This window comes from Herpailurus yagouaroundi, unplaced genomic scaffold, assembly GCF_014898765.1.
Source record: "Herpailurus yagouaroundi ecotype Mexico unplaced genomic scaffold, PumYag 141, whole genome shotgun sequence".
Lineage (NCBI taxonomy): Eukaryota > Metazoa > Chordata > Mammalia > Carnivora > Felidae > Herpailurus > Herpailurus yagouaroundi.
Window position 1 is genome coordinate 8,747,270 of NW_024412396.1, and position 25,274 is coordinate 8,772,543.

Sequence of the window (25,274 nt, forward strand, 5' to 3'; positions counted from 1 at the left end):
AATTTATTTAAAATAATTTTTTTAACGTTTATTTATTTTTGAGACAGAGAGAGACAGAGCATGGACAGGGGAGGGGCAGAGAGAGAGGGAGACACAGAATCCGAAGCAGGCTCCAGGCTCTGAGCCATCAGCCCAGAGCCTGACGCGGGCTCAAAGGACCATGAGATAGCGACCTGAGTTGAAGTCGGACGCTTAACCGACTGAGCCACCCAGGTGCCCCAAATAAAATTTAAAAGTAACTTTCGCTCTTAAGATTTTCAATGAGCTAACTCCTTTTTTAATGTGAAACATGCATGACAAATAATATTCCAAATGTAAAACTGGACTGAAACACAGAGAAGTAATAAGACTTTATAAAAACATACATGTATACATGTATACATACATGTATACACCATTGTATCAATATTTCAAGCCTAACATTAGCAATGCCAATGATAACTTAAAAAACACATTACTTATTTCAAAATTAAAATAGACACAAATTATTTTGTTTGAATTTATAGTCTGAAATGTTATACACTCATGAGCCTTAAAGATGAAGATAACAAAGATGATTTTCCATACGTGAAAATTCTCCATATAAGAATAATAACCATTATTCATCCATTACTCAACAAATATTTAATAGGTGCTAAAATGTTCCAGAGACTGATTCAAAGGTATAGCTAACCAAAAAAAAAGAAAAAAAAAGTCAATCTCAACACATCAGGATTCAATCAGGTGACAAAGACAGATGCTAGCTTATTACTAAACAATGGGAGGAGTTCACTCAGAGTGGAAGAGAAGGAGGCTAGGGTTCAGAGTGAAGCAAGCATAGAATTCTTCCCTGAAAAGTCAAAAATGGCACTCCACAAAGCAGATGAGTAAATTAAGCCTGAAGAAAGAGTAAAAATCCACCTGGAGTTGAGCCGAGTTTGCGTTAAGTCAAGTGACAAATGTCTAGGCAGTGGGAACAAGGAGGGCAAAGGCAAAGAGATGAGAAAATTGCCGTAAATGTTTTTCTTAGTAGGCTCTATGCCTCAGTCCTGAGAAAATAAAACGTATAGTTTCATTTATCTCTGAGACGAACTGTAGGTGGGCACTATTATTCAAAAAAGGCAAAGCAGTGTAATTCTGTGAACATTTATGATCTCCTCCTCATCCGGAGGACCCCATATGTTTTGGACTAAGCTGGCTCTTCCTTTGTATTCCTTTATAAATTACCATTTACTCAGGACTTAAGAACACCACCATATACCAATATAGCACAAACAGGGGGCTTTGGATATTTATTAAAGGCGGTTTGTAGGGGCGCCTGGGTGGCGCAGTCGGTTAAGCGTCCGACTTCAGCCAGGTCACGATCTCGCGGTCCGTGAGTTCGAGCCCCGCGTCAGGCTCTGGGCTGATGGCTCAGAGCCTGGAGCCTGTTTCCGATTCTGTGTCTCCCTCTCTCTCTGCCCCTTCCCGTTCATGCTCTGTCTCTCTCTGTCCCAAAAAAAATAAATAAACGTTGAAAAAAAAAAAAAAAGGCAGTTTGTAGACATAATAACAACTAAAAACTGCCTCATTTCCTGACAAAACTAGAATAAGAACAGCACTTAGCAGAGTTAAGGGGGAATTCCCCATTCCCTAAGGATTTAAATCAAAATACATTTTTTTTTTCTGATACAATGGTTGGAACGAGTTTACAGAATACCTGAGCTATGAGAAAATACTCTCCTAGGTCCACACAAAGCCTCTTTAGGCAACAGCACAGTGTGGTTGGCAGGAACTTGAGCGAAGAATGAGGGAGCGGAGAGGAAGACACTTGCTCCCCACTCTGACACATTCCTGAGCAAGGAGAGCTCACAGTAAGTTCCAGCCGCTGGCATACACTGCAATTCATTAATATTCTAGAAATCAATGGAATTTTAGGGTGTACCTGGTACGTTCAACAGTTCAGCTTACTTCTGTGCCTTAGCATTCTTGCAATGTTTAGCAGTAGCTGCCAAAATTAAAAAGGCATGAAACTAAAACATAAAGGATTTCTATTATGTCTAAATGTAGATACATCCAGACCCAGGTAAAACATGAAAAGACTTCGGATAAAAGTCGATTATAACCACTTCTCACTCTCTCTTGTTTTCTCTCTCCCAACCAAAAGGAACAAAATCATAGTTCCAGTAAACCGATGGCAATGTCTTTTACGATAGAAGAATCTCAGGAAGAACCTGTCAGTGTGTTTAAATGAACAATTTTATTTTCAAAAATCATATTTGAGAGAGAGTTCCTGGAAGCATACTGAACTATGCAATGATAAAACTTACTCTGTGCCTAGCACCATCTGCTGACATCCTTCCAGCCAATTCTCTTAATATAATAAACCATACAAGCCAAGAAATGTAATGCAGTCAGCAGAATGTGACCACACCCACTGTACATGTATATTCAATGAGATAGTCTTTAACAGATTCTATAGCTATTTTGCAACAGAACAAAAGATGGACTGAACAACTACATTTGTTAGTCTTCCTCTGTCGGCTACATTTATCACAGTATTAATCATCCTGATTTGTATGTGATGGTAAAGAAAAAACATGAATTGTAGTTGTTCTCCCTCCTCTGATGGTAGGTGCTGTCATTTTAACTGGAATGATTGACATTCGACATCGAGCAGTTTTCTGGAAAGGAACTTGTGCACCTCTCAATGGCACATCTGGTAGCTGCAGATGGTGAGGATTAGCATAATTTTCCCAGCAAAGATGCGCCAAAAGCATAACGCAAATTAAGACTTATGCCTGATGTCAATTGTTTGTTTCTTGCCAATGTTAATATAAAATCTTCTAGAGATGGTTTTAATGCTTACTCTCAAGTCAAACTCCAGGAAAAGAAAAAAAAAAAAAAAAAAAAAAAAAGCAACCCTGACTGCCCTGGGGATAGACATGAATTAACTTTTCTCACAGCCTAATGCCACTATGGCTCTCCTGTCCTCTTGCACAAAGATGGTCAAGACCCCACTAGGGGTGCAACGAGTACACGACTGTGGAGTCAACAAAATGCATGCGCTCAACAGTGCAGGAAGATTTGATCTGTATGATAGCTGTATGTGTATATGTTTAATGCGTCCATTTTACTGAGGCAGTAGGAGTAATATTTCTTTCAAATAAGCATTAAATAAGCAAGCTGTTCTGTGAAGAGAATACATGAAAAAACTCAGTACTTAATTCATACAAGGAATAGCACTAAGCTCCTTGAAAAATACAGGAGTATATAAGGTACAGAGCTTTTTTTTCAAAGACTGCACAAAGAAGAAAAGCATAAGTTATTAATATACAATGTAATACGTCATAAGTGATATGAGTCTCATTGAGGACTTGAGGCGAGGCACCTGGATGGCTTGGTCAGTTAAGCATCCAATTTCGGCTCAGGTCATGATCTCATGGTGCATGGGTCCAAGCCCTGCATCAGGCTCTGTACTGACAGCTCAGAGCCTGGTGCCTGCTTCAGATTCTGTGTCTCCTTTTCTCTCTGTCCCTCCCCCACTCACACTCTGCCTCTCTCTCTCTGTCTCTCTCTCTCTCTCTCTCTCAAAAATAAACATTAAAAAATTTTTAATAAAAAAAAGAATAGGACATGAAGCAATCTATAAATGCCATATGAGTCAAACAACATAATCATGCAGGAAGGCCTACAGAAAGATATATCAACTTTTACATGAAATAGGCTAGAAAGGCATCTCATGAAGGGATACTTGAGACCTGAAACACAGGTTATATTTTAGTAACCTATTAGCAATAAATATATTCAAGAGAAGAAAAAAAAATCAGACCTAACTGGTTTAATCCAAGGTTAACAGGACAATAAACCACTGCAGTATTTGAGGGAATCTGCCACAGCCAAAGTGACCAAAAGGGTTAACGTAAGTGAGTAATGAGCATGAAACTCCACACAGCAATGAAACAGGAAAAATGTGGAGGAGTGATTGAAAGACCACCACACAAACCAGAGATTCAGTTCCCAGGTAAGCCATAATTTATTATTATCACAAACCTAAGTTGTTCATAGTTCACTCAGCTCAAAAATTCCCAGAATTTATTGACACATACTCAACCTTGTTTCTAAAATGGTTAACAAAGAGTTTACCAAAAAAGCGTACAACATGCAAGATGAAATAAGCTAAAAATAACATAGTGAGTAAAGCCGGGCAGTGCTAGCCCTTTATTATTCCAGCAGTGATAGTGGCCTAAAGCTCTGAAACAGGTATCTTCTGTCCCCTGGATTGCTGCATTCCTAATGTGTTCAAACACACCATAAGATTTACATGTTTGGGTTCTTCTCAGATTAACATTACTAAAATTAGTGGCATTAGACCTCTAGCCCTTGCTACTATTTTCTTAAGCTTATTTTAATTTTAATGCAATTTAAAAGTATAACTACTGCTAGCCTCATAGGGTTGAAATTGTGATTTTAAAGGCAATTATGTTTAGGATATGAAATAGAAAGACTATTCCCAAACCAAAATTTTGATTAAGATTTGTAGTTGCAATGATCTCTACCAGTGTTTCTTTAGGTAATATACTAACATCTATTAGGATTATGGATTAAAAAAAATACCATTTTCATGAAAAAAACTATAAGAAACAACTAATATCATTACTTAATAGTGAAGCACTAGGAGTATTTTTCTAGAAATACTGTTGTTCACATTTTAAACTTTTTTTTCTGAAGTTCTGACCAACGCCATGGACATTACTTTGTAATGTTTATTTATTTATTCTGAAAGAGAGAGAAAAAAGGAGAGAGAGAGAGAGAGAGAGACCACATGAGCAGAGGAGAGGCATAGAGAGAGGGAGAGTGAGAATTGCAAGCAGGCTCCACACTGTCAGCACAGAGCCCCATGTGAGGCCACAACTCATGAATGGTGAGATCATGACATGAGCTGAAATCAAGAGTCAGATGTTTCACCAACTAAGCCCCTCAGGTGTCTGATTTTCAGGGACATTTTAAAAGGGCATAAATGAGGGGTGAATGAGTGGCTCGGTCGGTTGAGTAGATGATTCTTGATTTCAGCTCTGGTCATGATCAAGACCTGAGTTGGGCTCCATGCTGACTATACAGCCTGCTTGGAATTCTCTACCCATCTCCCCCACTTGCTCTCTCTCTCTCTAAAAGAAAAAAAAAAATTAAATATGTTAAAAGGGAATAAAAAAGTTATGCATTGAAAATGAAGTAACAGTATCATTTGCAGTGTAAGTGTACATCTAAATAGAGAAAGAAGCACCTGAAAAACTACTACATAAGTGGCTATTTTCTTCTTTGTCCAACAAGAATTTACAGAGCATATATGTATGTGTGTGTGCATGCACACATGGGTACATGCATATCCTAGGCTACAAAAATACAGAAGGAAACAGAAAAGTGTCCTTGTGGAACATGGAGTCCAACAGAGGAGCAGCAGTTAGAGAAACACACAAATAAATGTGAAATTACACTGTGGTAAGATAATAATATCTTAAGTACTACTAAAGAAAAAAAGAAGGACAAATTCAAAGGTCTATGCTACTCTAGCATAAAATAAAAACTTCTTGCATTGGAGCTAAAATAATATAGTCATACCCCCCAAATTATGAGAGGCACAGAAGTATACCCTAGGCTGCAACCTGAGAATATTGGTGATAATAGCTGGCAATACTCCAGTCATTGGAGAATTCTGATCTGAAGAAGCTCACAGATATACTTCAACCCTGTCCATTCTCCTTGACTCCAAAAGAGAAACTTTTGGGCAAATGTTAGCCCTGAGGAACATAGGAAATCACTTAAATTAAAAATATTTCCTTGGCAATTCTCTAACAAGGCTCTCAAATTATTTGTGTCATTTTCTTTATGCATATTAACTTCTTAAATGATTTAAGTAGTAGTATTGATACTACTACAGTAGTCTTTTAATACTTTTGCCAATATTTTATCAAATACAGTTCTCGCTAGACACCATTTTGCTCTAAGATAAAGCCAAGAACTGCCAGTTTCTGACATGCTCAGATATTTCAAATGTTTCATTTTTTTCTCACTGTTGAAAATTTTTATTAATTCTCCCAAACTGTGATAAGTAAAAGAATAAAGCTCTGGATGGCATCTTTTAAAACTGAAACCCCACCAAAGAAAAATCTCTCTAAATTCAATTCTTGTTCATACTTCACTAATTGAACAAGAGAGCTAAGCCCCCTAATTCTCAGTTCTTCATTTATAAAGCAAATATACTGGAAGGAATAACAAATGCGGCCCAGTACCGGACATATTAAATGCTATCCTAAAATAAATATATACCTTGTTTCTGTGTTGTGTGTAGGTGGGGGTAGATGATTGATAGATGCATAAATAGATGAATAGATACATAGATGGGCAGATAGATGATAGAGAGATAGAAAGAGACAGACAGACAGGCAGACAGGCAGGATGGTACATAGATGAACAGACACATAGATAGATGACAGATATGCAGATATAGAGAAACAGACAGAAAGATAATAGATGGATAGATAGATGGATGGATGGATAGACAGACAGGTGAGAAAACTCCTGACAACATAAAGAATGAAGGTGAGTTAGGCAATAACCTTAGAAAATTCAGATACTCTTAAAGGACTATCACAGGACTAAAAGCAATCCCTTGACCTGCCTTTTTTCAGTAAAATGGCTAAAGAAAAAATATCCCAAGTATCTTCAAAGTAATGAAATCCTATAATGCAATAACTCTTCCAAGAGAAGACACTGCCTAACTAGCATACAAATAGATGAAAAAGAAAACATGGAAACCATTATACAAAAAAAGCCTGATTGCTGTTTGACAGTGTAAACTCTGATAAAGAAAGATATGTAACTTTTTGATAAAACTAATCCACTGTTGTGAAATTAGATGTTTCATATGACTGAAAAGTATATCTACCACCATGGTCACAGTTTCTTCTGGTAAGTTTTATCTGCATTTTGTATAAAATATACCTGGTATTAAATAGCAACAAAGAATCTCTACCAAAAACATTAACCAAATATTTAACAAATGCCTGCTTTATCCAGGCACTGTTCTAGACACTCAAGACTTATGCAGGAAGAAATGCATCAACACACAACATCTCTTATCACCGGATGGATGCTAGCAGGATGCCCAAAAGACAACCATGTAATAAGCTACAAAGATAAATGAATGAGCAGAAAAAAAAATTATTTAAAGGAACATAAATATCATTGGTGTGGGAGACCTATAGACTTCTCAGAGACTCAAGGTATGACAACAGCAGCCTACTTAGAGCAACAATCAGAAATAGAGTGGCATTTTATCATATAAAGCAGAGCCACCATGGATGGCAAAACCCTCTGTCCAATTCAGTAGTGCAAACCAAAACCACAAGTGAAATATTTAGTTAGATACCAGTTTTCCTCTCTCTCTCTCTCTCTCTCTCTCTCTCTCTCTCTCTCTCTCTCTCCTGGACACATGCATAGGCTATTTACTACTATAGTCCATAATCAAAAGTCATGATGGGCCACCTGGATGGCTCAGTTGGTTGAGCATTCAGCTCCTGAATTCAGCTCAGGTCATGATGTCATATTTCATGGGATCGTGTCCTATGTCTGTCTGTCTGTCTGTCTGTCTATCTCTCCCTCTCTCTCTCTCTCTCTCAGAATAAACAAACTTTAAAAAAAAGTCATGATGCCTCTCCTTTCTCCATCTTCATATACACAAATAAATCACTCCTCTTGAAGATCTACTCCAGTGCTTACTTCTTCTGTAAAGATCCCTTTAACTGAATAGAATCTTGCCCTCTTTTGTCTCTCCAAGGCACGATCTCTCACAATCTGCTTTGACTACTGAATGGTATATTTTTAGTTTTTATGATCTCCTTTTCAGATAAAAAAAAATACCTCTATTTTAACCCTTACAAAATATATACATTGGCTGAAAAATATCTAGAGAGATATTCATGGAATTAAATTCCATAAACAGAGTTTACATGTAGGTAGCTATTTATAGATACATATATCAACATACCAAAATAATCTAAATTTATTTTTGATAAAAACTTCTAAAGGATTTCTCTATTCATCTCTTAAAATTCCTAAAAAAAAAAATTGTCAAAATTTTTAAGGCCCACTGATGGTGACAAATAAGTCACTTAATTGTCTTGATATTAATCATAAGGACTTCAATTTGGCATAAGTTAAGAATTACTTCATTTCACCAAACTTCCTGTCCTCTTCATATATGGGGGATCACACACTTCTTACAGGTCACACTTCTCCAGGCATTTTTTCTACACACAGCTCTTCAGCACCTTACTTTCTTTCATTTCAACATATAACCTTTAATAATCTTTCTTTCATTTAAAAACACACCAATGGATTGACTGTAATACTTGATAAGTGCACAGGAGATACTAAATAATTGGTAATTGAATTTTCTCTTTTCAGTTAAAGGACTCAAATTCCCCAAACACCTCAGCCAAACTATTAAGGAAGTTTCTCTTTGTGTCAAGGACAAACTTCTTTGCCTTTTTCTACTAAGTGTAGAATCATTTCTGGCCATCGATACAAAAAAAAAAAAAAAGAGGAGTATTAGGCATTCTCTCTTTCAAGAGTTTGTTTTTCAGTTTCCATGCTGACAGAACTCATAATACAAGTCTTACACAAATCACCCTCCTTTGCAGTGCCAAGAATGACTTAATGCAAAAAGGTCTATCCCATATATGCCTTGACCTCCTATCATACTAATTCATGGAAAAGGTAGAGTCTCAAGGCTGAATCTTCTCAGGTGTGCACTCGCTTTCGTGTGCTGAACAATGGTACTTTAGAAGGGAATTCATTAGACTGAGATCATATCAAATGTTATACAGTGCCCAGCTGGCATTCTAAAATGGATTATTATTAGAATTGATAATAATAAATATGAATGGCCATTCATTGGAAGGAAAGTCACTAAAATTCTAGGTGGCTTCATTCATTGCTTACAAATAAGAATCTGTCAACATTTCCATCAAATACATCTATTTCTAGAATGTTACAGCCACAAAAGTTATTTTGGAATAGAAGCACCATTAAAAATGTCCATAAAAGACTATTTCTTCATAAAGTTAAAAATAAATTCCATTCAGCTCTATGAATCTGAAATACTTAGAATACCATGTGTATTTCAATAACATGTTTATTTGCTTCTGAAATGGCTAATGATAAACCTTAAAATATATATTCAAACTTTTAAAAATGAATCAATGAGATAAAACTAAGCTATATTCTGAGAGATTAGTACATTCCATTTTCTAGTAGAAATAGTAGAAAATAAAGTTTCATAACAGAAAAATGTAAAAGATCAGATTTTAATACATTTAACAGACTAATTTTATTACTGGCAAAACCAAATATTCCTGTTTCAACTTATACTTTATTGAGGGTGTTAATGACCAAACTTATTCTGCTTTAAACTAACTGGAATTTTTCTTTTTAAAATAACTATTTTTTAGTTTTAGTTTTGTTTTTCAAATCTTATTAATGTCATTCTTTTTGTCTTTGCCCATGTATTTGGTACCAAAGCTTTCCCTCTCTCTCTCTCTCTCTCATTTTTATTTGTTAAATATAACTTTGTTCTCAAAGTTACAAAAAAAGTCAATAATTTCAGTTACAAAAGTATATTATGTTCATATGTTATAATAAACATATGAAATGAAAAAATTATACACTCTTTCAACTTCAAAACTGAAGGATGAGAAATGCCTTGTTGACATAATTTTCTTTAGCATGTGGCTCTTAGGCTCTTACACAGTACTGCTGGGTTCATGAAGATCAGTTTTGGCACAGGAAAGAATACACAGACACCTGGGTTCTAATTCTAGTTTGAGTTCTCATCATAATTCTGAATTTTAGTTCTGCTTCTAGGTCTCATTATATACTATAACACATTAAAATTTCCTTGATAATCCCTGAAAACAACCCATGAAGCTATCTTCACTCTCAGAACCCATTTTCTGGGCAGTTAGTGAGTTAATGAGTACTCTGTGTGTCCAATCTCCGAGACAGAGATTTAAAAGATAAACAAAAACTTGCTTATATTTGACCTCACAAAGCCTGGAATCTAGCAGAGAAGAGAAACATTATGCAAATAGATACATGAATATTCATATAAAGTCATGCCACCTGCTACAAAGGAAACATTTAGTGAAAAATGGGAGTGTATAACCAAGAAAGGATTGTCTGAGGAAGCAACATTAAAGCTGAGACACTCAGGATGGGCAAGGGTGAGACAAGAGAAGAGGAAGGGAGGGAGAGGAAAAGTGGTCCAGTCAGAAGCAATGAGAAATACTAACTCAGGGAGATAGGAGGAGCTCGGGGTCTTTAAGGAAGTGAAAGGTAACTGTCAAAGTCAGAGATGGGGAAAGGGGTAAGCTGAGTCTCCTGGGTAGATCTGTCAGACCCTGTAGGGCCTTCTTTACAGATTTTTGTCCATGCCATACATTGCAGACTTCACCCTACACTCAAGAAGAAGCATATCATCTTCAATGGGAAGCTAGAAGCCAAAGGATTTATGGTGCTGTGGTCTGTACCTCCTGGGATACACAGCAGGACAGAGTAAGGCAAACAACGAACCGAGACCTGTGGAAAATAATCTACAGAAGTCACCGAAGAAGCGGTCTACACAGGGGTGTGATTTGATGACACCTGAATTTGTAAAAAATTCTGTTTTCTAAGTAGACAATGCAAGAAGATACTTGTAATACAAGCAAAACTGATGACATATGAGACCATGGGGTTAACAGTGGAGATGGAGAGAAGTAATCAGATTTCAGATATCACTCAAAAACACAACGGACAAGACTTGGTGATTATAAAACGGGGGATAGAGAATGAGTGGTACTGAGAAACATGTCTCAATTTCTAAAATAAGCAAGGGTAATACTGAACGACCCCTGGGTCATATGCTACATGTACTGTCAGAGGAGGCACACGAGCAATCTTTCTTGAGCTTGGAACTTGATTTCTCCAAAAGAGTTTTAGTAAAAGTAATCTGAAACTAAGAGGTACCATTTAATCTCTAGACATCTAACATTAAAAAGTATACATTCAAATAATAGTATATATTTGAATTCTAAGCCCTTAAGAAAAAATATGAGAAGTGGCTACCCTCTGGCTCAACACCATGTTTGTAAGAATAAAGACACCTTTGTTTCTATGTGCTTCCTGGATGATGCTTCCCACCCAGACCGCTCACTCACCCAAGCCACCATCACCTCTCACCTGAATTCCTGTAAAAGGTCCTACACAGGCTCTCTCTTCCCACTCTTACTCCCACAGTTTAGTCTCCATATCACCAGCCAGAGGTGATCCTTTCAAAACTTAAATCAGGTCACATAACTTCCCTCCAAACCTGCAATGGTTCTTGTCTCCTTCAGGGGGAAAGCCAGAGTCTTAAAGAGCCCACGAGCTGTTGCAATCTGACTGTACCTAGCCCCCCTCATCTTACTCAGTCCACTCCAGCCTAAGTGGTCTCAGTGCTTTCCCTCAAACACCACAGGATTTTTGCCTTGGCTGTCATCTCAGCCTGGTACATTCTTCTCCCACATGTCCACATGGAGACTCTCCCATCTGACTTCCGTCTTTACTCACATGTCACCTTCTCAAGGAGGCCCACCCTGACCCCCTATTAAACACTGCAGTCTGCCCACCCACCACCCTACTCTGCTCCACCTGGGAGTACTCCCAGGTCTCCTTATCCACATCTTTTACTTTTACCCACAGAACCCATCATGTTTTATATATACTATTTATTGTTTATATTTCATTGTCTACCCACTAGAATGTAAGCTCGAAGGAAGTAGGGATTTTGTCTGTTTTGTGCACTAATAGATCATGTGCTTAGAATAATGCCTAGTATACAGTATGTGCTCAATATATATTGGAGAACAAATGAATGAAGAAAGGACTGAATCATGTCTCAGACCCTGTAAAGTAATAGGGGAACAATTATCTCTATTTCATAGACGACGAAACAGAAACTGTAAGAATTTACATAATTTTCCTATATAGTTAATACAATAAACCAGAGCTTAAATCCAGATTTCTTGACTCTTAAGTTCAGTTAACTGATTTATCATTAATGCTTCCCAGTCACCAGATTTTTAAATATTTTTTATTTGAGCATAATTGACACACAATATTACATTCGTTTCAGGTGTACAACATAGTGGTTCAACATCTCTATATGTTCAACCGTGCTCGCCGTTAAGCGTAGTACCATCTATCTCCATACAACACTATTACAAGATCACTGACTATATTCTCTCTGCTGTGTCTTTTATCCCCAATATTTATTCATTCCATAACTATAAGCCTGTATCTCCCACTCCCCTTCTCCCATTTTGCCCACCCCTTAACTCTCTTCTCTCTGGAAACCACCAGTTTACTCTTTTAATGGCTGCACAGTATTCCATTATATGTATATACACCACATCTACTTTATCCATTCATCTGTGGATCAACACTTAGATTGCTTCCATATCTTGGTTACTGTAAATAATGCCGCAATAAAAATATGGGTACACATATCTTTTCAAATTAGTACTTTCATTTTCTTTGTGTGAATAATCAGTAGTGGAACAAGTGGATCATATGCTGTTTCTATGTTTAATTTTTTGAGGAACCTCCACACTGTTTTCCACAGAAGCTGTGCCAATTTACATTCTCGCCAACAGTGCACAGTAGTTTCTTTTTTTCCACATCCTCAACAACATTTCTTACTTACCTTTTTTATTTTAGCCATTCCCAAACATCAGAATTAAAGCTTCTACATGCATGTGTACATGCACACACATACACACACACACACACACACACACACACACACATTCCCCATCCAGACTTTTAGCCTAACTTAGGTTTGCTTTTCCCTCCTGCAAGTAGTATTTAAGTGACAGAAGAGGAAGTAGATATCAGTGGTTTTCTCTCCCCGAAAATCAGTAAGCTATCAGTAAAATAAAAAGAGAATGTATTTCTCCCGCCATCAGCAAAATCTTCAGATATGCTTATAAAGCTGGGAAAACACAATAGAAAACAAGAAAATGGGGCAATCAAGTTAAAGTTCATTACGTTATGGTGGCTAGGCTTTAGTTACACAAAATCGTCTAAAAGGCCTGAGCTTTAAGACATTCCAATTTATCATGAGAATTAAACATACAGAAATCAGGGAAGGGACAAGGACCTCCTTGGCTTCTATTACCACAAATAACATGCAAATGAGTCTTCTTGTACGTGCATTAGAAGAAAACAAACCAAGTAACTAGAATGGGGGATATGAAAGGGGCTACAGATACCAAGTATAAAAGAAAAGAATGACATTATCGATAATGAAAGTTCCCTAAATATTCTTCCTTTCAAAAGCAAAACAATGTTTTCTTGTATTTTTCTGATTATAATAATTCACACATTTTTCAAATTTTATTAAAACTGATAACATCTATAATCCCATCAGCCAAAAAAAACCATTTACCATTTTAAATGATCAGAATATCTTTCTCTACCACATACACCTTTCAAATAAATAAAAACATGGGTCTACACCCATATTTTAATGTCTGCCTAGTTCTTCATTATGTGGATATAACATAATTCATTTACCTAACCCCTTACTGTGAGATATTTGAGCTCTCTATGATTTGTTTCCTTTCATAAGCAACTATGCACTGGATATTCCCACACATATGACCATATACACGTGGGATTTCATTTTTAAAAATTAAACAAATGGAATTGCTAAATTAAAGGACACAAATATTTCTATGTCTTCTAATACATATTTCCTGACTATTCTCCAGAAAGGTGATTCCAAGTTTATACTCACATCAACAACATACAAGAATAGTCATTTCCCCACACCAAGTTCTAGTGTTTACATCTTTATGGATTTAATAGGTGAAAATCAGTCTCTGAAGAGATATTTTATGTGTTTTTATTAGCAAATTTCATATGCTTATTGGCACAAGTCTATGTCTACTTCCACTGCTACTACTTCTTTTATTCTTTTTACAGTGGCCTGTTCATAGTCACCAAATCCACAGAAGTAGAATCACTGGGAACAAATCACAGGACTCTGTACTCAGCACTCATGTACTCAGCAGATGATTCTCACAAACACTCAAATCTGAGAATCACTAGCTCATAATGTGAAATGTTTCTAGAGATGAACAGCTTTCAGAAATCTTGAAAATGTCTACTAAGTTGTAGAATATTTGGTAGTAAAAGGTGTGATTCAGGCAACTCACATTTAACCTTAGGGTTAAAAGTCACTAGATAGGGATCATTATATAACATTTTTATGTTTCAAAAGGACATTTTAGAAAGGAATTAAAAACAAACACTCTTATGAAAGAAACAAAGAGGAAATGTGTATTGGGGAGGCAAGTGTGCTCCAAAGCCCCCACTAATTCTCTACCCTGGTGGAACCACACCAACAGCTGTAATGTTTCCAATTCACTTTAAAAAGAGGAGTGTTTTCCATGGCAAGGTGACAAATGCCATACTTAAGGCAAACCTGTGCATTGCACTGTAAAGATTCCTGGTGTGGATCCACATAGTGGGAAAACAAGTATTTTGAAGCAAACAGACCTTTGCCATTTACTAACTATGCAGCCTTGTTATTAAATTCTTTGTGTCGCAGCTTCCTAATCTGTAAAATGAGAACAATTCCAATCTCAGAGTATTTCCTATGAAGATAAAAAGATAAAGTGCTGTGTATCTGGTAGGTGCCCACTTATTTTGTTTTTTCCTGAAGATATGATTAAGAATTAGAGTTCTGGTCTCTTGAAGATGGCGGCGTAGGAGAACACTGGGCTCACTGCATCCTGCTGATCACTTAGATTCTACCCACATTTGCCTAAAAAACCCAGAAAACCGCCAGAAGACTAGCAGAACGGACTTTCCAGAGCCAAGCATAGACAAGAGGCCCGCGGAAGAGGGTAGGAAGGGCGGAGAGGCAGTGCTCACTACACGGACTGGCGGGAGGGAGCCAGGGTGGTGCAGGGGCGGCCCGCCAGGCAAGGCAGAGCCCCCAAGTCTGACTTGCAAAAGTAGAGGGGCCTGAGAGAGTGAGTTCTGAAAGCCAGTGGGACTTAACATCTGGAATGTTATAAGTCAACAGCTCTGCTCGGAGAGCGGGAGGGCTAGAGGACAACAGGAGGGAGAATTGTTGAGCCCCGGAAGACAGAGCTCAGCTCAGCGGGGAACAAAGGTGCTGGGAGCGCCATCTCCCTCGCCCATCCCCCAGCCAAAACCACAAAGGGAACCAGTTCCCCTCACGGAACTTGCTTACACCATGCAAACACCCAACACTATGCTTCTGTGGATCCATCACTCGGACAGGTGGGCCTCCCTCCCGGTGCCACAGGGCCCCTCCCAGGACCACCGAAAGCAAAGCAAGCTGAGCCTGGCCCTCCCGCCCCCATGCACCTTGCGGATCCACCCCAGCTAATACGCCAGATCCCACAGAAGCAGCACCACAAGCCTGGCAGTGTGCAAATAGCCCATACAGGGGCCACACCGCTACACAGTGAGTCCTGCCCCTAAGAGAGGGGAAGATACTGTACACACCAGTCTGACTGTGGCCCCAGCGGTGCACTGGGGACAGACATTAGGTCTGACTGTGGCCCCGCCCACCAACACAAGCTACTCCACACAGCACAAGGGAAGAGCCCTGCAGTTCCGTGCCACTCCAGGGACTATCCAAAATGACAAAACAGAAGAATTCGCCTCAAAAGAAACTCCAGGAAGTAGCGACAGCTAATGAACTAAACAAAAACAATTTAAGCAATGTAACAGAAAATGAATTTAAAATAATAGTCATAAAATTAATCACTGGGCTTGAAAAAAAGTATAGAGGACAGCAGAGAATCTATTGCTATAGAGATCAAGGGACTAAGAAACAGGAGGAGCTAAAAAATGCTATAAATGAGGTGCAAAATAAAATGGAGGTGACCACAGCTCAGATTGAAGAGACAGAGGAGAGAATAGGTGAATTAGAAGATAAAATTATGGAAAAAGAAAAGCTGAGAAAAAGATTTAAAAAATCCAGGAGTATGAGGGGAGAATTAGAGAACTAAGTGATGCAATGAAACACAACAATATCCGTATAATAGGGATTCCAGAGGAGGAAGAGAGAGAGAAAGGGGCTGAAGGCATACTTGAACAAATCATAGCTGAGAACGTCCCTGATCTGGAGAAGGAAAAAAGCACTGAAATCCAAGAGGCACAGAGAACTTCCTTCAGACGTAACTTGAATCGATCTTCTGCACGACACATCATAGTTAAACTGGCAAAATACAAGGCTAAAGAGAAAATTCTGAAAGCAGCTAGGGATAAACATTCTCTAACATATAAAGGGAGACCGATAAGACTAGTGACAGATCTATCAACTGAAATTTGGCAGGCCAGAAAGGAATGGCAAGAAATTTTCAATGTGATGAACAGAAAAAATATGCAGCTGAGAATCCTTTATCCAGCAAGTCTGTCATTTAGAATAGAAGGAGAGATAAAGGTCTTCCCAAACAAACAAAAACTGAAGGAATTCATCATGACTAAACCAGCCCTACAAGAGATCCTAAGGGGGATCCTGTGAGACAAAGTAACAGAGACATCACTACAAGCATGAAACCTACAGACATCACAATGACTTCTAAACACATATCTTTCTATAATAACACTGAACGTAAATGGATTAAATGCTCCAACCAAAAGTCTAGGGTATCAGAATGGATAAAAAATAATAAGACTCATCTATTTGCTGTCTACAAGAGACTCATTTTAGACCTGAGGACACCTTCAGATTGAATATGAGGGGATGGAGAACTATCTATCATGCTACTGGAACTCCAAAGAAAGCTGGAGTAGCCATACTTATATCAGACAAACTAGACTTTAAATTAAAGTTGTAACAAGGGAAGAAGAAGGGTATTGTATAATAATTACAGGGTCTATCCATCAGGAAGAGCTAACAATTATAAATGTCTATGTGCCGAATACGAGAGCCCCCAAATATATAAAACAATTAATCACAAACATAAGCAACCTTATTGATAAGAATGTGGTAACTGCAGGGGACTTTAATACTCCACTTACAACAATGCATAGATCATCTAGACACAGGATCAATAAAGAAACATGGGCCCTGAATGATACATTGGATCAGATGGACTTGACAGATATATTTAGAACTCTGCATTCCAAAGCAACAGAATATACTTTCTTCTCGAGTGCACATGGAACATTCTCCAAGATAGATCACATACTGGGTCACAAAACAGCCCTTCATAAGTATACAAGGATTGAGATCATACCATGCATACTTTCAGACCACAATGCTATGAAGCTTGAAATCAACCACAGGAAAAAGTCTGGAAAACCTCCAAAAGCATGCAGGTTAAAGAACACCCTACTAAAGAATGAATGGGTCAACCAAGCAATTAGAGAAGAAATTAAAAAAATATATGGAAACAAATGAAAATGAAAATACAACAATCCAAACGCTTTGGGATGCAGCGAAGGCAGTCCTGAGAGGAAAATACATTGCAATCCAGGCCTATCTCAAGAAAGAAGAAACATCCCAAATACAAAATCTAACAGCACACCTAAAGGAAAAGAAGCAGAAAAGCAAAGATACCCCAAATCCAGCAGAAGAAGAGAAATAATAAAGATCAGAGCAGAAATAAACAATATAGAATCTAAAAAAAAAAAAAAAAAAACTGTAGAGCAGATCAATGAAACCAAGAGTTGGTTTTTTGAAAAAATAAACAAAATTGATAAACCTCTAGCCAGGCTTCTCAAAAAGAAAACGGAGATGACCCAAATAGATAAAATCATGAATGAAAATGGAATGATTACAACCAATCCCTCAGAGATACAAGCAATTATCAGGGAATACTATGAAAAATTATATGCCAACAAACTGGACAACCTGGAAGAAATGGACAAATTCCTAACCACCCACACGCTTCCAAAACTCAATCAGGAGGAAATAGAAAGCTTGAACAGACCCATAACCAGCAAAGACATTGAATCAGTTATCAAAAATCTCCCAACAAATAAGAGTCCAGGACCAGATGGTTCCACAGGGGAATTCTACCAGACATTTAAAGCAGAGATAATACCTATCTTTCTCAAGCTATTCCAAAAAATAGAAAGGGAAGGTAAACTTCCAGACTCATTCTATGAAGCCAGCATTACTTTGATTCCTAAACCAGACAGACACCCAGTAAAAAGAGAACTACAGGCCAATATCCCTGATGAATATGGATGCAAAAATTCTCAATAACATACGAGCAAATCGAATTCAACAGCATATACAAAGAATTGTACACCATGATCAAGTGGATTCATTCCTGGGATGCAGGGTTGGTTCAACATTCGCAAATCAATCAATGGGATACATCACATTAATAAAAGAAAAGATAAGAACCATATGATCCTGTCAATCGATGCAGAAAAAGCATTTGACAAAATTCAGCACTCTTTCTTAATAAAAGCCCTCGAGAAAGTCGGAATAGAAGGAACATACTTAAACATCATAAAAGCCATGTATGAAAAGCTCACAGCTAACATCATCCTCAATGGGGAAAAACTGAGAGCTTTCCCCCTGAGATCAGGAACACGACAGGGATGTCCACTGTCACGGCTGTCGTTTAACATAGTGTTGGAAGTTCTAGCATCAGCAATCAGACAACAAAAGGAAACCAAAGGCATCAAAATTGGCAAAGATGAAGTTAAGCTTTCACTTTTTTCAGATGACATGATATTATACACGGAAAACCCAACAGGCTCCACCAAAAGTCTGCCTTTGGTGAATTCAGCATGAATTCAGCAAAGTCGCAGGATACAAAATCAATGTACAGATATCAGTTGCATTCTTATACACTAATAATGAAGGAACAGAAAGATAAATAAAGAAACTGATCCCATTCACAATTGCACCAGGAAGCATAACATACCTAGGAATAAACTTAACCAAAGTTGTAAAAGATCTATATGCTGAGGGGCGCCTGGGTGGCTCAGTTGGTTGAGCGGCCGACTTTGGCTCAGGTCATGATCTCGTGGTCCGTGAGTTCGAGCCCCACGTCGGGCTCTGTGCTGACAGCTTAGAGCCTGGAGCCTGTTTCAGATTCTGTGACTCCCTCTCTCTGAGCCTCCCCCATTCATGCTCTGTCTCTCTCTGTCTCAAGAATAAATAAACGTAAACAACAACAACAAAAAAGATCTGTATGCTGAAAACTATAGAAAGCTTATGAAGGAAATTGAAGAAGATATAAAGAAATGGAAAAACATTCTGTGCTCAAGGATTGGAAGAATAAATATTGTTAAAATGTCAATACTACCCAAAGTTATCTACACATTCAATGCAATCCCAATCAAAATTTCACCAGCATTCTTCTCGAAACTAGAACAAGAAATCCTAAAATTTGTATGGAACCACAAAAGGCCCCAAATAGCCAAAGCGCTTTTGAAGAAGAAGACCAAAGCAGGAGGCATCACAATCCCAGACTTTAGCCTCTACTACAAAGCTGTCATCATCAAGACAGCATGGTATTGGCACAAAAACAGACACATAGGCCAATGGAATAGAACAGAAACCCCAGAACTAGACCCACAAACGTATGGCCAACTAATCTTTGACAAAGCAGGAAAGAATATCCAATGGAAAAAAGACAGTCTCTTTAATAAATGGTGCTGGGAGAGCTGGACAGCAAATGCAGAAGAATGAAACTAGACCACTTTCTCACACCATTCACAAAAACAAACTCAAAATGGACAAAGGACCTGAATGTGAGACAGGAAACCATCAAAACCCTAGAGGAGAAAGCAGGAAAAAACCTCTTTGACCTCAGCCGCAGCAAATTCTTACTTGACACATCCCCAAAGGCAAGGGAATTAAAAGCAAAAATGAACTATTGGGACCTCATAAAGATAAAAAATTTCTGCACAGCAAAGGAAAAAAATAACAAAACTAAAAGGCAACCAACAGAATAGGAAAAGATGTTTGCAAATGACATATCAGACAAAGGGCTAGTATCCAAAATCTATAAAGAGCTCACCAAACTCCACACCCAAAAAACAAATAATCCAGTGAAGAAATGGGCAGAAAACATGAATAGACACTTCTTTAAAGAAGACATCCAGATGGCCAACAGGCACATGAAAAGATGCTCAACGTTGCTCCTCATCAGGGAAATACAAACCAAAACCACACTCAGATATCACCTCATGCCAGTCAGAGTGGCTAAAATGAACAAATCAGGAGACTATAGATGCTGGCGAGGATGTGGAGAAATGGGAACCCTCTTGCACTGTTGGTGGGAATGCAAACTGGTGCAGCTCCTCTGGAAAACAGTGTGGAGGTTCCTCAAAAAATTAAAAATAGATGTACCCTATGACCCAGCAATAGCACTGCTAGGAATTTACCCATGGGATACAGGAGTACTTATGCATAGGGGCACTTGTACCCCAATGTTTATAGCAGCACTTTTAACAAGAGCCAAATTATGGAAAGAGCTAAATGTCCATCAATTGATGAATGGATAAACAAATTGTGGTTTATGTACACAATGGAATACTACATGGCAATGAGAAAGAATGAAATATGGCCCTTTGTAGCAACTTGGATGGAACTGGAGAGTGTTATGCTAAGTGAAATAAGCCATACAGAGAAAGACAGATACCATATATTTTCACTCTTATGTGGATCCTAAGAAACTTAACAGAAGTCCATGGGGGAGGGGAAGAAAAAAAAAAGAGGTTAGAGAGAGAGAGTGCCAAAGCATAAGAGACTCTTAAAAACTGAGAACAAACTGAGGGTTGATGGGGGTGGGAGGGAGGGGAGGGTGGATGATGGATATTGAGGAGGGCACCTGTCGGGATGAGCACTGGGTGTTGTATGGAAACCAATTTGACAATAAATTTCATAAAAAAAAAAAAAAAGAATTAGAGTTCTGAAAGACTGAATTACTAACTTGGCAGAAACTGACTGCTTCTGTATGATCTCATAGTATTTTGACAGCTTAACTACCTGCTCAGTGAACAATAGCTGTAGTAAGCTATCAAGTAACATAGGACTCACCAAAAGCCTATTAAGCCATCCAAGAAAAGCTTGGTTATTGCTAAAGAGATAGCGATGCATAGTTATCAGAAAAATAGATCTCTGCAATACTCAAAACATTATCTGCACATGAAGTTCGATTTGGAGGGTATTTTACATAAAAACAGAAAACTAATAATGCTTTCTTTTCTTGAGATGAGTTGAAATATTAAAGTAAGGGGGGCAACCCAAGATGGACACATAGGAAGATCCTGTACTCTGACTATGGACACACCAAATCTACAGCTACAGATGGAACAATTCCCTCTGAAAAAGTCCTGAAAACTAGCAGAATAGCTCCTTCACAACAATCAGTAACAAGGCCACATCAAGGTTGGTAGGTGAGGCAGAGACATGGTCTTGCCACAAACTACCACCCCAAGTGCCACAACCAATCATCAAGAGGGATCTCACAAAACCAGAGCATCTCCCTGAGCACGGGGTATCACATCAGGTACCCCAACCCTTGGGACCTGCAATGGAGACATGACCCATGCCAAACATCCGGCTCTGAAAATCAAAGGAGCTCATATGCAGAAGACCCAAAAGACTATATGGAACTAGATACTTCTCTTATAGGACTTGCGTGTAGACTCACCCCAAGGACCAGCACAAAAGTACCTGTGCTCTCCCACAAGCCCACAAAAGCTGGCAGGCATGCCCTGGCCCAACAGTGCCCCGATGCCTTGCTACAGTCAGTGTGCCTGTGTACTACACAAGAGGACACCCCTTGGTCATCTGGTGGCCAGAGGCTTGTGTTGGTGGGTCTCATGGGACTGCAACATTAAAGAGAAAGTTCCTGGCAGGTTGCCACCTCCAGGGCACTATAGAGACAGTAGACTAAAACACATCCTCCCCACAAGCAGTCTTTCAGTTTCACCCTGAAAGGCAGATTTCAGGTTTACCATATATCTTAAAGCTACTAAGCTGCTCTAAAGGGAACATAAGCTGGGGTGCCATTTTTATGCTCTCCCTCAGCTTCACTATAGCTCACATACTTCGGATCCTCTGTTCCCCCCTTCTCTGCCTCTCTCTCTTCTCTCCCAGAGAGAAGCTTATATAGTCGTCTGAAGCCCAGTGTTTGCAATTGTCACCCAGGGGACACCTCCAGATCTCCTGGTCTGTAGGTCATGAGGGTATATGAATGCAGTCCCACAGAAAAGTATATATTTGCATGCTTTAAAAGCTGCTGCCTGAGGGTCTAGTTTCTAATCAGTCTGTCACCAGGTGCTGATGGAGATCCCTCCTTTTGGAACTTGGGTAGGTCTTAAGACACCATCAATGACTGGTATCTATCAAGAATAAGTCAGGGTGCATAGACAATCACAAAAATTTGAAAGACAAAGAAGGGCTAGGGCAAGTTTGGAAATAGGTCTATCTCTTCCAAGACTAGGCAAGGTAGCTGTTTCACCTGGATACACAATAACAAACACAGAATGTCAAATAAAATGAAGAAACAGAGCATTATGTTTCCAAAAAAGAAAATAAAAACCTTAAGAAAAAAACTTATTGAAACGGAAATAATTTACCTGATAAAGAGTTCAAAGTAATTGTCATAAAGATGCTCACTAAAGTTGGGAGAAGAACATATGAACACAGAAAGAAATGATGACACCATGAGAAAGAAACAGGGAACATAATAAAGTACGAAACAGAAGTCACACACTAAACAACACAATAACTGAACTGAAAAATATGACAGAGAGGTTCAACAACAGACCAGATAGATGAAGCAGAAGAGAGGATCACTAAGCTTGAAGACAGAGTGGTGAAATTCACCCAAACAGAGCAGCAAGAACAAAAAAAAGAATTTTTAAAAGTTGACCTACAGGACAACATCAAGAAGAATAAATTTGTATTATAAATACAGAGACAGAAGATTTATTTGAAGAAATAATGGCTGAAAAAGCATTTGACAAAATTCAACATCCATTTTTGGGAAAACCCTCAACAAAGTAGGTATAGAGAAACACACATCAATATAATAAAGGCCATATATGAAAACCCACAGTTCAAATCATAGTCAATGGTGAAAAGCTGAAAGATTTTTCTCTATGATCGGAAACAATACAAGGATACCCACTCTCACCACGTTCATTCAACACAGTATTGGAAGTCCTAGCCACAACAATTAGGCAAGATATGGAAACAAAAAGCATACAAACTGGAAAAGAAGATGTAAAACCTTAACTATTTGACATCTGCAGATGACATGACTTTCTTTATGTTACAGAAAACCCTAAAGACTCTGTTAAAAACTTGTTATAACTAATAAATGAATTCAGTAAAACTGCATCAAAAAGAATAAAATACCTAGTAGTAAATTTAACCAAGAAGATGAAAGGACTGTACACTGAAAACAACAAAACACTGATGAAAGAAACTGAAGAAGACACAAATAAATGGGAAAATGCTCCTTACTCACAGATTGGAAGAAACAATACTGGTAAAATGTCCATATTAACTGAAACAATCCACAGATTCAATGCAATTCCTATCAAATTCCATTGACATTTCAATGAAACAGAACAAACAATTCTAAAATTTGTATGGAACTACAACATAGACAAAGCCAATAGCCAAGACCACAAATATCCAAAGCAATCTGGGGAAGAACAAAGCTGCAGACATCATGCTCCCTGATTTCAAACTATATTACAAAGCTATAGTAATCAAAACAGTATGGTACTATCATAAAAACAAAAACAAAGATCAATGAAATAGAATAGAGTCCAGAAATAAACCCATGTATACATGGTCAATTAATTTACAACAAAGGAGGCAAGAATACACAATAGGGAAATGACAGTCTCTTTAATACATGGTGCTGTGAAAACAGGCTAAAGAACTAGACTACTATCTTACATCATACACAAAACAATTAACTGAAAATAGGTTAAAGACTTGAACATAAGACCTGAAGCCATAAAACTCCTAGAATAAAATGTAGGCAGTAAGCTGCCTGACATCTACCTTGACGATGATTTTTTGGATGTAACTCCAAAAGCAAGGCAACAAAAGCAGAAATAAACAAGTGAAACTTGTTTGAAGAGATAAAAATCTCTTCACAGCAAAAGAAACCAACAATAAAATGAAAAGGCAACCTGCTAAATGAAGAAAATATTTGCAAATCATATATGCTATAAGGGGCTAAGATCCAAAATACATAAAGAACTCATATAACTCAGTAGCAAAAAAATCAATCTGATTAAAAAATGGGTGGAGGATCTGAATAGACAACTTTCCAAAGAAGACATACAGATGGACAACAGACACCTAAAAAGATGTTCAATATCACTAATGATCAGGTAAATGTAAATCAACACAATGAGAAATCTCTCACACCTGTTAGAATAGCTCTTATCAAAAAGATTAGAAATAACAAGTGTTGGCAGAGATGTGGAGAAAAAGGAACTTTTAGGCACTATAGGTAGTAATAATAAATGAATTCAGTAAATTTTCATTAAAAGAATAAAATACCCAGTCGTAAATTTAACCAAGAAGAAGACTATAACACTGAAAACTCCAAGACACTGATGAAAGAAATTGGTGCAACCACTAAGGAAAACAGTATTGAGGTTCTGCAAAAAAATTAAAAATAGAACTAATACATGATTCAGCAATTCCACTTCAGGGCACTTACCTGGGTGTTAAAACAAAAACATTAATTTGAAAATATATATGCACTCCCCCCACCATGTTCACTGAAACAGCATCTATATTAATCAAGATATGGAAACAATCTAAGTGTCCGTCAATGAATGAGCTGAGAAAGATGTAGCATATATACACAAGGGAATACCACCTGGTCATAAAAAAGAATGAGATCTTGACATTTGTGACAACATGAATGGACCTTGAGGGTATTATGCTAAGTGAAATAAGAAAAAGACAAATACCATGTGATATCATTTATATGTGGAATCTAAAAAAGAAAACAAATGATCAAACAAAACAAAACAGAACTCATAGATACAGAAAACAGAATGGTAGTTGCCAGGGGGCAGGGAGGCTGGGAGATGAGTTAAATGGTTAAAGAGAGTAAAGAGGTACAAACTTATAGTTATAAAATAAGCATGGGGATGTGATGCATGGTCCATAAAGTTAATAATATAATAGAGTCAATATAATACAGTCAATAATACTGTAGTACATATTTGAA

The 25,274-nt window shown here is 37.9% G+C and overlaps 1 protein-coding gene across 3 annotated transcripts in view; it reads right to left on the bottom strand.

Annotated features, from left to right (window-relative positions):
- Positions 1-25,274, bottom strand: part of PRKD1 (protein kinase D1) — a 339,240-nt gene that overhangs the window by 283,777 nt on the left and 30,189 nt on the right. The window lies entirely within an intron of this gene.